The 15,263-nt window shown below is 31.7% G+C and overlaps 1 pseudogene across 1 annotated transcript in view; it reads left to right on the top strand.

Annotated features, from left to right (window-relative positions):
• The window catches only part of LOC143253603 (transcription elongation regulator 1-like), a 129,485-nt pseudogene extending 118,926 nt beyond the window's left edge, over positions 1-10,559 (top strand). Inside the window, exons 16-19 of the transcript XR_013029728.1 lie at positions 2,705-2,910; positions 8,411-8,568; positions 9,533-9,593; positions 10,152-10,559. The product of XR_013029728.1 is annotated as a transcription elongation regulator 1-like (transcript). The remainder of the gene's footprint in view (positions 1-2,704; positions 2,911-8,410; positions 8,569-9,532; positions 9,594-10,151) is intronic.
• The last annotated feature ends 4,704 nt before the right edge of the window (positions 10,560-15,263 follow it).

Below are 15,263 nucleotides of genomic sequence, written 5' to 3'. Positions count from 1 at the left end.
ATTAGATGTATACTTTTATGAATTTAAAACTACTTTGGATAAATAAACATATTTTTATGCTGCAGTTTGAAGTCATTCTAGTAAGAAGGTAATTTAGATTTTTTTTTTCAGTGGTTGCAAGATCTTCAAAATTCAATAACCTTCTATATTGTTATGGTAGAGAAAATAACATATATAAAGTTTTACTGAAAACAAACATTTGAAATGTATTTAAGAAGTTTTAGAAATTATGGAAATACAAGATTTTTGAGATGAAGAAAATTATTTTTAATCTTAACATGAAGATCACTGTTAAGGAGGTCCAGTAAAAATACACTATATGTTCATAGACAATGTTTTTATAGTTTATTAAAAGTACTTCACTAAAAATTTTTTTTTGTGTGAAAGACTAATCATTTTTACTGAAAGTTAGCCAGATTTTGTGAAGATGTACATAATATATTAAAGGTTAGTAGTATAAAAGCTATAAAGACTTTAAATGAGTACAGAAATGTCACATGATCAATGATATTGATCAAGCCTGTGTTCAGAAAGTTAACAGTATAGGTTACAGCAATACATTGTAAGTAAATTCCTTTCCTGATAGGTTTTTTATACAGGACAATGGACAAGTTGAACTAACGTTAACATTAAATTTTAAGTTAAAATTTTGTTGATTTCTGGTTAAGACAAATCATTATAATTCATATACTCTTAAAAAAAAGAAACAAAAAAGGCCAAATATGAGACAAATTGTTAACAAGTTTATTCCGAGTAGTTCTGTATGACATGTGTGAAACTTTGCACATTCACTGCTGAACATCCAAAGTCTGCAAGGGCGAAGTCCACCCGGATGTTGCGATCTTGTGCAGGCGTGGTCACACGAGGTCTGCCAGATAGTGGACGGTCACGAGTTGATCCATGTTGTTGGTGACGATTCCATAGCCTTGTGATAATGCTTGGGTGGACATTCACAGCTCTGACAACATCTGATCGAGATTCGCCTGCTTCCAAGCGACCAATGGTGTTGTTGCGTTGTGCTTCAGTCAGTCTTGGCGTAACTGTATTGCGTGTCGGTGGCTTAACACTGAGCTATGGAAACCGAGAACCCATCACTTTTATAGGGATTTTGCACATGTTGCACTTGCAGACATGCAGATCTCTCAAACAAATTTATTGGACATGCATGCGTTTTGGCGGAAAATCCGATGTTTTCCTCCGTTTTCAAAGTGCACAACTTTTATTGTCATTTTGGTCTAACAATCAGTGCCTTAACACGTGTAACATCATATACTCTGAGCTTGTAATGTTATTACATATATTCTTTAAAATAACAAAAATATCCCTTTCGCATTTCTTGTTTTGAAGAGTATAGTTTGTTAGTCAAAACGAGTATATTTCATCAGTACCCTACTAGGTCCACATTGATTGTATTCTCGTATGTACTTATTAGTTATGTAAATTTAATGTTTACAGATCAGGAATGGATACAGTATAGTTTATAATGAAATTTTTAAGAGGCATGTGTAATCAAAACAAAGACATTATAATTTTTATTTTTGGTGTGGAACTGCATTATAGTAAACAAAGAATTGAGTATAATAAAACAGTTTTGGTATTTTGCCACTTTGTTACAGTCAGGTTCTGTTTCCTGACTACATCTTGACAATAATTCTGCAGTTTAGTTTTTAATATAAATCTATCTTGTCCAAAATACACCACTCCTCCCTCTAGGCTATCTATCTATAATTTATCTAGTGTAAGAGGACAAGTCTTAGCACCAGTATATAAAGTTTGTATGGAATAATGTAAATACCTATTTCTTTTATCTAGCTGTTTGAGTTGAATGGATAGGTCATGAAAATAACATGACTTGAGTTGCTTTTCCAAGTGGAGATCCTTTTTGAATATGTTTCATACTACTGTCTAGATGATATTGACAACTTTTTTTACTGAATTTTATACAAGATGCCTACTCTGTCTGCTACAGCTGGAATGCAACTTATTTCAGGTTTCTTTCTCAGTAGTCCTAGTGCCCCAAGTTGATCCTTATATTTTTGTTTTCAAATTCCATGAAGTACAAGGAACATTCTTAATTCTCAGTCTTAACAAATCTTTATGATCTGAATGGATGAATATTTTGTATAAGAAAAGGTTGTTTCATACCTTTTTTCAAAGAAGTCATGTTTTGATAGCTTCATACTACCTGTAAAATTCCAAGCAACTTCAAATGTAGTTCTGATACGTACCAGCCCACCAAGACATCGTAGTGATGATTGACTCTTTTGCTCTTATGGACATACATAATGTCCCTATCCAAAGCACTGCCACGGGCATGTTATGTAACTTTAACCTTAAAAAGTGTGGTACTGAATAAATGTTCTGAGAAATGGATGTATATTGAAATAGCTAATTTCATAATCAATATTAAAAGTCATAAATGTTGTATATTAATTTTTAAATTTTTAAAATAAATGCTCAGATAATTATTTTACTTAATACTGGTTACAGTCTGAGAACATATTTGTTTTTGTGTAATGTAATAAGCAAGATTTTTGTAATTATACAGCACCACATGTTTTTTGTGTACCTAAAAACATATTTTTTATTTTAATCTAAAACATGAAAGGAAAAGACTTCAAAAAAAGGAGATTAATATATGCATATGAAAATGTATACATATAGACAGCATAGATGGTCCTTCTCATATTGTTATGGCTGATAGGTTCGAAACTCTGATGCGAGTTGGCGAGAGGCAAAGAAAGCCCTCAGAAAAGATCATCGCTGGGAGATGGTGGAATCATTAGATCGAGAGGAGAGAGAAAAGCTGTTTAATGAACACATTGAGGCCTTAAACAAAAGAAAAAAGAAAAGTTCAGAGAACTGCTAGAAGAAACAACAGAAATCAGTTTGACATCTTCATGGAAAGAGGTGGGAATTAGCCAAATTTAGATTATTATTAAAATGTTTGGAACTTTAATGAGCTTTAGTTTAAATTACAGGGCCCTATACAGTCATATATTTAGACATCATTCAGTAAAATGCGTACTGGAAAGAAACTGTGGATAATACAGTTTGCAAATCAGATGGCTAATAATCAGTTAAAAACTATGTGACAGGGGATGAAGCATAATTTTATTTAAAAAAATTAAACATTGAGAGTGGTATTGTAACAACATATTCTTTTTTTTCTTATTTGAAATATGAGTTTTAAATTCTTTTATAACAAGTTCATTTTTCACTACTCGTGGTTTAAGCACTGAAAATATAATAATAAAAAGGATTTAGTATATTTTTTTTTCAAAAATTGTATAGAATTGTTTATTTAATGTTCGTGTAGGAAACTTTTATACTGCATTGAAAAATTTGTAAAATAGATTTTTGAAGTGCATAGTGAAAACTATCTTCTTGCTTTAGTCAAATATGGTAATAACATGGAGTAATTTGCTTTCTGTGTGAAAATGGACCAAGCTTGGTCTAGTTGCTGGTGTTGGTCTGAGCTTTGAGGTGTGATGCCAGTATTCCTACTCTGCATGTTCATTTGTAGGAACTTAATAAAGGTGACAGCTATTCATGTTATTTGGTTCAAAGAGTCAAACTAAATCCAGAATGAAGCAAGTGTTTTTGGCTGTCTACTCTATTTATAATGGCTATACCTGGCCATTTAACCTTTTAAATGGGGGTAAGTTAAAGTGTACATGTCATTACCTTTTTACAGGATTAATTCAAAATTACACGTATAAATTTATACAAATAAACTTAGCCTCAAAGTTCAGTTAATAAATAAATTTTATTGCTATATGTTTTAATTTCCAAATAAAAAAGAAGGTATTTGAATTATCAGTCTTTTCTGTATCTCATGCCACTTGTTTGCTCTAAATTACACAAATTGGATAATCTTTTCTCCTCTATTTGAGCCTCTGCTTTTTTGTTGCAAGTGACATACTTATAGATATTGCCAAACCATATTGTAAGTTTATAGCCTGCAGTTGTTTTGTTTTATGTTGATATAAGTCAGAAAGACCAAACCACTAATGTACTTTTCTGTTTAATATCATCTTCTAAAATGATACTACTTTCTTTCACCCAAAGCTATCTCAGTCTTGATCTGCCTACCATCTTAAGCATTTCTAAAATTTTAAACAGCACATCAGTCTATTATATCCCTTCCTTTTTTCACACCCCTCAGTGTGAATTCCTGTCTTTGGTGAGGAGACCTCCCAGGGAAGGTTCTGTTCTTTCAATTTACCTCCTCTGGGATCTAAACATCCACCCAGTTGTTTGGCATGCATGGTGACCCATGAAGGGGAGGAGAGGATCCTAGTGGTTGAGGGGTCTAACCCAAACACACCACTTTGGCCTTGAATTCAGCTAGTCTACTTGGGCTAGGGTCAACCAAGTACCAGCATCGGATGTTCTCAACAGGTGTTGTGGACATTGTATCTGATGCAGGTGTTTGGGTATTGTGCTCACAACACCCTGGCATTGCTGTAGTGTCTTTGTTTGGCATTGTAGTGCATCCCTTAGTAGGGCTTCCATGGTAGGTGGAGTCAGTGGGCACCAAAACATTTTTTTATTATGGATCCTCCAAATAAAAACTTAAATAAAATAGCGAAAAAAAACATCCCATAGGTAAACAACCACGTCTTGAAGATTCTGAGCAGCAATCTTTATAATCTGTAACACCTGTACCTCATTTTTTTTATATTACATTCTCTTTTAGACAAACCTTCAGGGCAAATGTCTCCCTTTTTTAGTCAGTCAAAAAGCTTTGCTGTGGTGACATCCATATCTAAACACAGTGAAATTCTCTTACATTCAAAGGTAATTGGGGAATATACCCAATGACTTTACACCCCATGCTACTTTGAATTTGTCACGAGGAGTTATACTTTTAGAGGAATTTAAAGAACATCCCTGAGTTGGAGATTCTTGCTGGTCTCTCCACACAAGGAGTTTCTGCAGTGAGGCATATCTCCACTTGCAAAGATGGAATTATGATGCTGTCCAATATTCTCATTTTAACATTTACATCACTGCAACCATCAAAACAAGTTATCTTAATTCTAAGGTATAGCCATATGTTCCAAACCCTCTCAGATGTTTCCAGTGTCAGCTGTTGTGGTCACTGGAAGATGTCATGTCCTGGTTCCTTGACGTGTGCTCATTAAGGTGGCAAGGACCACGATGCTTCCCAAGCGTGAAACAGACCCTCATTGCATCAATTGCAATGGCTCTTACCCATTCTACTTTTGTTCTTGCCCTAAGTGGCTGGAAGAAAAAAAAGGTGCAGAGTTTGAAGGCGGTTCAAAACATTACTGACCCTCAGGCTCGAAAGTTGCTGCTGCACTTCATTCCACTACTACATTGGAGTGCAGACAGATCTCTCTGTGCCTCCAATAGAATTGTTCTCAAACAATGTGAAAAGTCTTTTGACCTCCACAGTCAACAAAGTTGATTAATCAACATCAACACCCATCTCTGTCCCTGACGTTCATTCCAGCAAACCATAAGATACACTTCCTTTGGTTCCTGGTATGGGCATTTCCTCAATTACATATTTTTCTTCCACCCCAAGATGCAGAACAATCATTTCCTCATGTCCTCAGTTGCTGGAATCCTCTTCCAACAGCAACGACCTGCCCAATCGAGCTAGGGCAGGATCCATGAAGGTTGACAGACTTTTCTCAAATAAAGATGATAAAGAAAAAAGACATGGTTGTAAACAGAAGGGCTCTCAACCCAATTCGCCTATACATAAATAAAAATAGCCACCTTGATACAAAGGAACTTTTGAGGTTTAATTTCTAATCTGAATGACATCAAAGCACTGATTGCTTCCTACCATACTGTATATCTTTCCTTACAGGAAACATTTCTGCAACTTGCCAATACAGTCACCTTTCAGCAGTTTTATATGTACAGAAATTACAGGCTGTGTGATGGACAAGTGCATGGAGGGGTGGCACTGTTGGTTGATCAGAATGTGCCCACCTTGTCTTTGCCACTCAACACCCTTGGAGGCCATAGCCGTCCATGTTTCCTTTGGTCATACCATCACTGTTTGTTCTCTGTACTTGTCTCCTGAAGAGACCTATGATCAGTCAGGCCTTGATGCTCTTATTGAACAGTTGGCATATTCTTTTTTAATCCTGGGAGACTTTAATGTACATAATTCCTTCCCTTCTGGGGAAGTACTGATATTGATGGGAGGGGTCGTTCAGTATAGTGTATTCTCTCAGATCACAACCTTTCTCTTTTCAATACTTGTTCTTATACTTATTTTCATTCATCTCATCAGTTCTTTACTGCTATTGATCTCTCAGTTTGCTCCCCTTAACTATTCTTCAACTTTTCATTGAGAGTCAACAATAACCCATGAGGCAGTGATTATTTTTCTATAATTTTGAGATAGGCTGACCGTGGTTGATGCCACCCAACCTGCATGACTTGGTTAAATGTTAGAGTATGAAATGATTATTAAGTTGGTCAATTTGACCAACTGTATGTTGAGTGAGTTAGCTCTTTCCATAAAGATGTCATTTTCTGCACATTTCATGAGGTTTTACTTAATTAAATTTAAGACTTAATTAAAAGACACTGTTATCATAGTATACAAATATATCTGGCACCAAAACAGCTAATTATCCATATTTTAGTATTATAGAAGTTTTAGGTTCTTACTTTAAGGATATGATGTTTAAAAAAACTTCCATTTCCCCTGTTATAAGAATTGTGACCTTTGTTTTCTAGGCATCCTCTTTTTTTATAATTTATTTCCACTCTCCATAAATTACAAAACTTAATGTTAGTTACTAATTATAATAGTTTCATTGCTCAGGTAAGGAATTATTTGGTTACAGAGTCATAATCTAGAAAGTCGCATCCCTCATGTCATACCCTCTCTTTCACAAATTAACATTAATTCTTTCTTATGCTCAATACTATATAATTTGTAACCAAGAGAAAGCCGCCCAAAGTATTAATCTGTCAAATAACTTATTATTTTATGCTGTTTTCTATACAGAAAATAGTTCTAACTTTATTCCAATTAGAAACACATTAGTGAGCATAACTAAATATTTATAATTGTTCTTGTCACATAGTTATAAAACCAGAACAATTTTGAGTTATAGGACATTGTCTGCTTTTACATGCTACTATTCTTTTTTTGTTGTTGCATTTTTAATTAATTGGAAACTTTTAAGTGCAATAGTACTGTTACCATAGCAAAAGTGGGTTAAGTTTTCTTTACAGCAAATGAAAATGAAGACTCGGTCAAGTACTGTATTTCTTGTTTTCTGTGTGTATTCTTTACTTATGATTACCAAACTAACTAATATCTAAAAATTAGAAATATTTTTAGATTAGATTAGGTATAATAAATAATAATAATAAATTTCCATCAAGTATCTACCTGAGGTATGTTACTTTGAGTTGATCAGGTAATGGGACCTAGATGGTGTCTGAGTGATTTACAACTTTGTGTGGTGTGAATATTAGTTGCACATCATTCAAAATGCAATAAAATAATTACACTTAAATATAAATAGATGCATACTCTAATGCTATGTATGATCAACAAATGTAGTTTCATGTTACAAGTCGAAGTTGTGTGAGAAAAAGAAAAAGGTTATTTAGATTGATTTCCAAGTATTTATTTGCTGATTATAAGGTTGGTAAAATTGACCAACCTGGCATAGAGTTGAGGTAGAGAATATAACAGCTAAAATATAAGGTTTTACTGAAAAAAAACATTTGAAATTTATTTAGGAAGTTCTATAAATTATGTAAATACAACTTGACAATTTTCAGATGAAGAAAATTGTTTTTAACCTTGACGTGAAAATCGCTTTTCATTTTGAGCAGTCAACACTTTCACTTCTTATATTTGTGGAGAAATATTTAGGAAAAATACTCCACTAAAAATTTGGATTTTTTTTGCCAACAAAAGATTTATTCCTTACTGATAACTTGCAAAATTTTGAAAATATACACAAAACATATTAGAGCTAATAGTACAGAAAAGTCATTTTGGGGTTACAAGCTTGGCTGATTCAGCCTAGCCCATAGTGAGAGTGTTAACAGTTTCTGTATTGTTATTGAAGGTTTTTCCATGATATTCTACAATCCTCACACAGTGCTCTTGTCTATTTTATTTGATTCTTTTTTGCCAGAATGATACAGGAATCTTGATTCTCAAACATGTTGGCCTTATATAACTGAAAAATAATGTAGTCTTTACTAAATTTTCATGTTATAGATTTGCTAAATAAAATGATTTTCTCATGATTATTTACTATCTGCTTTTGTGTAAATATTGTCATTTATAAATCTGTATAGTGCACCTAATATGTTTATTTAATTTATGCATTTAGCATATGAATGTCTGCACATGCCTAAAACTAACAGATAGTTTTGATTGATAAAGGTAAAGAAGTTGATAAAAGAAGACCCTCGTTATACAAAGTTCTCTTCAAGTGATAGAAAGTGTGAGCGTGAATTTAAGGATTATCTGAAAGACAAGTTGAATACTGGCAGAACTGATTTCCGGGAACTTCTAAAGGAGACAAAAATTATCACATACAAGTAGGTCTCTTAATCCTATTTTTGGAAAGTTAAGTCATATTAGTTTTAGGATTTTTGCAATCTTATCAGTGGAAAAGCTAAGGTTTTCAGTGCCTGGGGACAAAGTCAGTTTTTGCGCTTCCTCAAGATGTAAGCCATAATTCCTAATTATGTAACATCAATTTGGCAGCCCCGATCCTGTGCCCGGGGACAGATGGTACCCCCTTGCCCCCGCTCTAGCTACCCCACTGGATCTTACGTGTATTATTACCTTTTGAAAGTACTGTATTGATTTGTATGTTTGCTAAAATGAAAGGGACATTGAGATGGAAATTAGAATTTGTATTTCTTTGTACTTTTTCAGTCTTAAAAGATGTGAAAGTATGTTTTACTGTCAAATTAAAATTACTGTTTTCTTTCCAACTATTGTTTTACAGATTAGCTTCTGAACAGTCTATATTTGGAAACAGCTAATAGACATAGATGTGGTTCAATGATTTGATTTGATTTGATATTAAATATTTTTCAGTTTATTTTAATAAACTTAATTTGTTTTCATACTGTATTCATTTTTATGTATGGATACTAATTGTGAGTGAAGTCAAAATTTTGCAATTTCTTTTCCACAGAAATATTATTTGGTATAATTTCCTTAGTGCATGAATAAACAACTTATTTATCTCTCCCTTTTTTCTGTTATTTTGCAATAACATTTTCTTAGAATTACCTTGACTGCTAGAACCATTGTTGTAAATGTACTTATCTTCTTAAATCAGAATTAAAAACTTCTTAAAGCTGAAGTGCTGTTAAAGGTTTTGAAATGTCAAACAGAAATGTTTAATTTTAGAATGCATGTGTGTTTTCATTGAAATCTATCAAAGAGTAAAATGGGTATATTTTCTGAAATAAACTCATTTTTAAGAGACATTTTGGTTCAACATTTTGTAACGAATTATGGTAGCTGATGAGTTGTATTAATATCTAGGTCAAAGAAGATGATTGAAGAATCAGAACAACATTTAATAGACATAGAAACAGTTCTTCAGGTTGGTTGATATTCATCATTTATTGTTTAGAAGTTAGTATTACAGTATCACATGTAAATAAGAACATTTACTAGATGTAGAAACAATTCTATAGGTTGGTAATACACATAATTTCTTTGTAAAGTTGTGATTACTCCTGTATATCATGTAAATAAGAACATTTAATAGACATAGAAACAATTCTACAGGTTGATGATGTATATCATTTATTGTGTAAGGTAGTTAGTACTACAACATCTCTTGTAAGTAAGAACATTTAATAGAAACAGTTATAGAGGTTGGTGATATACATAGTTTATTGTGTAAAGTAATTGTTACTACAATATCTCATGTAAATAAGTTTTGGTTTTTTTAAGTAACGAATGTTTTGATATAAGCATAAAGTAAACAAGGAAAGTTTAATTTTTATCGAAGGAAGTTATAAAATTAAGTTTATATAAAACTGATAAACATTCAATGCTTAAATGTTTCTGAGAAGTGTTTTAATCTGTAAATGATGGTATATTTGATTGAAATATCAGTAGAATTCATTATAGTTTTCTGCTTGTAACCTTTCAGAAAGACAAGCGTTATCTCATCTTAGATAGTATATCAGACGAACGACGTAAACTTCTCATGGCATACATTGAAGATCTTGATAGACGTGGTCCCCCACCTCCTCCTACTGCGTCTGAGCCTTCTCGTCGTTCTAACAAGTAGTTTGTATTTTATTCTGTTTTTAATATACTTCCAGTATGACTATTATTTCATTTTATGACTAAAATAAACATCTAAAGATAAACTAAAATGGTTGGAGCCTGTCTTCTTACTGTACTTTTTACAAGTTTTATGCAGTTTTATTGTCTTCTTTTGTAAGAAAACACCTGCATATTTTTGCAAGTATACTGTTGATAATGAGATTGGATGTATGTAATAAACTATTATTCCTTCAGTTTTGCCATGAATAAAACTTACTGTCAAGGTTTATTTGTTTATTGCTGTTTTTTAACACTAACTTTCCATCTGAGTCTTACTTTTCAATAGCTGCAAATTTTAAAAAAATATTTTTAGAATGATAAAAACTTTAGATATAGTTTAGCTTATTATAAATTGTTTATACTGAGAAAACAAATTGGTTGTTTATTAAGTAACAGGTTGCACATGAACAAATAAAAAAAATCTATAAAGTTTTGTTGACCACAATCATTTTTATAGCTATTCCATCTTATAAACTTTAATTTAAGAATTTTAAGTTAATTAATCAAACCGGAATAAGTTCTTTATGTTGCATTAAGAATTTATTTCTATATGTGTGAATAAGAAAGTGTTGATTACACAAGAAAAGTTTAAAACAGTTACACTTTGAGTTGTATTTGTTTGCAATCTAACTGTATGATTGATGTATTTTTACAGTTTACTGGCTTAAAAACATTGCAGCTGATTAGGTACTACTAACAATCTGTTTAACAAAAGTTAAGTGAACTGGCATTTTAGTACTGATTGTATTTTGAAAAGTTTAAGATAAGAAGAATATTTTTTGTCATTCTTCCAGTGAACAGTATGAAATAATATATTTGTAGAATAAATTGCAATACACATAAACTGCAGTCCACCACAACAGAAGTAGTGGTTTGCTCTGTTCCGAGGCTTTTGATGGGTAGAATTTTTTTTAAGTTGTCTTCCTATTAATCTACAACAAACCAAAGAATTGACTATAACCCTCTTTTTCACTAAAATTCAAAGTAGACAGTGACCAGTGTTTTGAAATGCTGTTTCTGTCTACCAGTGGAGAGAGAGAGAATTAAATATGTATGTGTATAGCATGGCAAACGATAATTATTAATGTAACATTTATTGTAACACAATAAAAACTTTAAAAATAATGGTATTCAAAATCTCTTGTGGGTTATAACTAAGGCAGTACACTAACAGTACATTGTCTACTTTTATCTTTCTATTGTGCAAAATAGTTTTATTATGGAACATTGTTCTTTAAAAATTTGTTTTTGTGCTATTAAACATATTAGACTTTTTATCTCATTCTTGTTAACTAGATTTTCTTTTGAATTGCTAGACCACAACCTTAAAAATAGTTTAAATTGGAATTTTCTGCCATTTTGACCTGATTTAACCAGGAACTTTTCCTCAGTTCTTTGAGGAGTAAACTTCACTGTATTATTTAAAAAGTACTGTCTGAATTATAACTGTGGTGCATAAGACTATTTGAATTAGTTATATAACAAGAAATTGTTTTACTCATTGGATATTCAACTAAGAAGAAAAATTGGTGAGTCCTGTTAATCAGGTTTTATGAAATAAACCAAAATATCAAATCAAGAGCCTAGGTTTCTTATGTGTGCATAAAAAATAAAATGATATACATGACATTTCTCTCCTGGGACAATCTTGTAAAGAGCTTTGGTGAGACAAAGTGGTTTAGGATCATTAATTTTGAAAACTACCTACTCTTTCTGTCACATTAAAACCAAATTCTAGAATATGCTTTAATAACTGTATTCTGGATTATACTGTTAAAACCTAGCTTAGTAAAAGATGCATTAACCCTTTTGTGATGGATTTGGGTGAAAGGCCATGTCATCATTTTTGTCGAGTTGCATTCAAAATTTTATTGAATTACTAGTTTTCAACTGATGTCAGGTAAGTTTGGAATCAAACTGCATATTATAATTCAAACTTTAATATTATATATGAAATAATTTTTAATTTAAAATTAAATATAGATTTTAGTGAATCACGTGGTATGTTAAAAGCAGCACTGGTTAAAATTAGATGTTTGTAATGTCAAAATACTAATTCCATAGTTTTGTAGAAACTAGGAACTCAAATTACTAATATTAACAAGCTAGAATATCAAATAAGAACTTTATATTTTTTTACTTTGCTGAGATATGACTTGTGTACTGAATCAAACATGGTAATTTCATTTACCTCTTTCCCAAGCATGGTTTTCGTCATCATCTTAATCTTCGAAAAACTTCCACTTCTTTCAATCCACAGTTTCAATGAAGTAGGTTGTGTCTTTAGTCTTCTTAAAGTTTCATATTTTTTTTTAGACTTAAATACAGTTTAGTTATTAAGCTTTATAGATTAAGGGGAATTCAATGGTACCAGTATAGTTATTTATGATTTTTTGATTATTCAACAGTATATATATATAAAACCTTTAAAAAATTTTGTTTCACATCTTTCATGTATTAAAATTTTAAAAGGCTTGGCAACTTGTGCCCATCAGCAACCTAGTTCAAAGACCAAAGCTAGAAGAAATAATTATTTGTTTTACTTCTTTATTTATTATTCTATATTTTAAGAAAAATAAAATTTTTCACTTATTTCTTAACAGTAATAATCTATATACATGTATATAATGAATAATAATTTAAATGTTACTATATAATACAAAATACTAGTCCTCTAAAACACAGCCAAAACAAGGTCAGTTTTACATCAACACACGTTATTTATCTAGGCACCAATAGAAGGTTAATATAATATATGTATAAAATATTATGAGACTTAAGCTACTTAGACTAAACATTTATATCTTCATGTTATAATATGTATTCATTATAGCATGAAAAAATATATATTTTTTTTTTATGATGGTTACAAGGTCAGTGAGTTGACGGACTCTACATAGTTAGAGTATAGAATATAACATAAAATATTAAGTCTTACTGAAAACACATCCTCTGCTGGTACAGTAGTAATAAATCTGCAGAGTTACAATGCTAGTAAAAGTATTTGATTAAATAAATTGCATTTTTATATGCAAAAAAATTTGTAATTTTTACTAAAAGTCTGCTAAATTTTGTGACAGTACATGTCCGCTTACTGTGTCAAAAGTTATATTGTAAATATATTAATAATGCTATTCTGGATTTTAAAATGATAAAACCCAACTATAGTAAAGATGTATTAATGATCCTATTCTGGATTATAATTTTGGAAATGGGATTTATAAACCATGCATTTACTGTAATAATTCTCCTGTGTTTTTTATACAAGAAACAGCAGTGACTGATTTGGTTTATAATCATCACCAAATTATGATCATGGCTAATCTAATTCTATATAAAAATGGTTAGAAGTACATAATATAAATCAAGACACAGGAAACAAATTTATTAGAATACGGCCATTCATCATGTGCAATAATATTCCACAGCTTTCACTGACCTGAAACAACTTAGGTTACTTATTAGTGAGTCAGCAGTAGCATTAAAGGCTTATGACTGAAATTTTTTAGTTTTATTCCTGTGGTTGTTAGAAGACAGACAAACCAGTAAAGAGCTTTGAGCTTAAACAGAAAATTCATTATATAAAAAATTAAAATGATTATAACCATTATAACATATGATATTAAGGAAACTGAAATGAGATCTTACACTCCCTTTATAAAACCTATACTCTTTTAAAATGGTTTCCAAAACCATATATTTTGTCCAGTCTCAACAAATAAAAGCTGTTGGATTAAATTTGCTTAATAAATAATATATTCCAGATATTCTCACTGCATCGATCCCTATTTTGATTTATAAAATTCTCATTTGATTTGGATGGCCCAGTATGGCCAGGTGGGTTAAGGTGTTCAACTCGTAATCTGAGGGTCATGGGTTCAAATCCCCGTTGCACCAAACATGCTCCCCCTTTCTACCATGAAAGCATTATAATGTGACTGTCAATCTCACTGTTTGTTGGTAAAAGAATAGCCCAAGAGTTGGTGGTGGGTGGTGATGACAAGCTGCCTTCCCTCTAGTCTTACACTGCTAAATCAGGAATGGCTAGTGCAGATAGCCCTTGAGTAGTTTTGCATGAAATTAAAAAAAAATGTTTGATTTGGTCATTTTCTTCTTCTCATTAGTTAAATTTGCCATGCTTCAACACAGATTTACTACCAGTAGCACATTTATAACATTTGACTGATATGGAACACATATGGAGGTGAGAGAATAACCTGGCTCCTTTCAAATAGGATATATGATACTACAGCAGCAACAACAGCTTGGTCTTCATCTCAGTCATGAGTACCATCAAGTTACTCCTCTTACTTTCAGGAAGACACTTCTACTATGTTATTAGCAAAAACCATAATAGAAACCAAATTGATGGGTGATTCGTGAAGGTATGAGGCTAATAGCCGTTATACACCAGGCATTCTAATTTAGTTGTGAAAGTTACTGTTTTTCTTCTGGTGAGAATATCAGTGATCTCTATTCTATGTCATGTTTCCCAATAGCAAATTGTGAAGGACTTCAAGCTTGAGAGCTATGACTTACCAAATATATTGTCAGTGAAATCAGTTCATCACCAAAATATATGGTAAATCTTAAATTTTGACAAAACTACCAATCACCCAGTAAAAATGCATGATGTGCATGTTAGGTTTATTTCTTATTTGGTCATTCATTTGCAAAAAAATATGAGAAGTTATCCAAAAGACACTGTCAGTGCTTAGTTTACCATTAGAATACAGCATGTAATTATGAATAAATTAAATGACCATAAATGGCAGAGAATCTACTTTTTATCTTCATTTGCTCAACATTTCACCTTTATGCCTTTCATTGCTGGCATAAATTTTCAGTGATGAAAAGTGATCAGTGAAATGATCAGATTTAAGCATTTTCTCAGGTGGTCTTAATGTAAGCATGTTGATTAATAGATAATTTG

Source organism: Tachypleus tridentatus, chromosome 6 (assembly GCF_004210375.1).
Source record: "Tachypleus tridentatus isolate NWPU-2018 chromosome 6, ASM421037v1, whole genome shotgun sequence".
Taxonomy (NCBI): Eukaryota; Metazoa; Arthropoda; class Merostomata; order Xiphosura; family Limulidae; genus Tachypleus; species Tachypleus tridentatus.
Note: the sequence above shows the minus strand (reverse complement) of the source record. Positions and strands in the feature narration are given on the sequence as shown.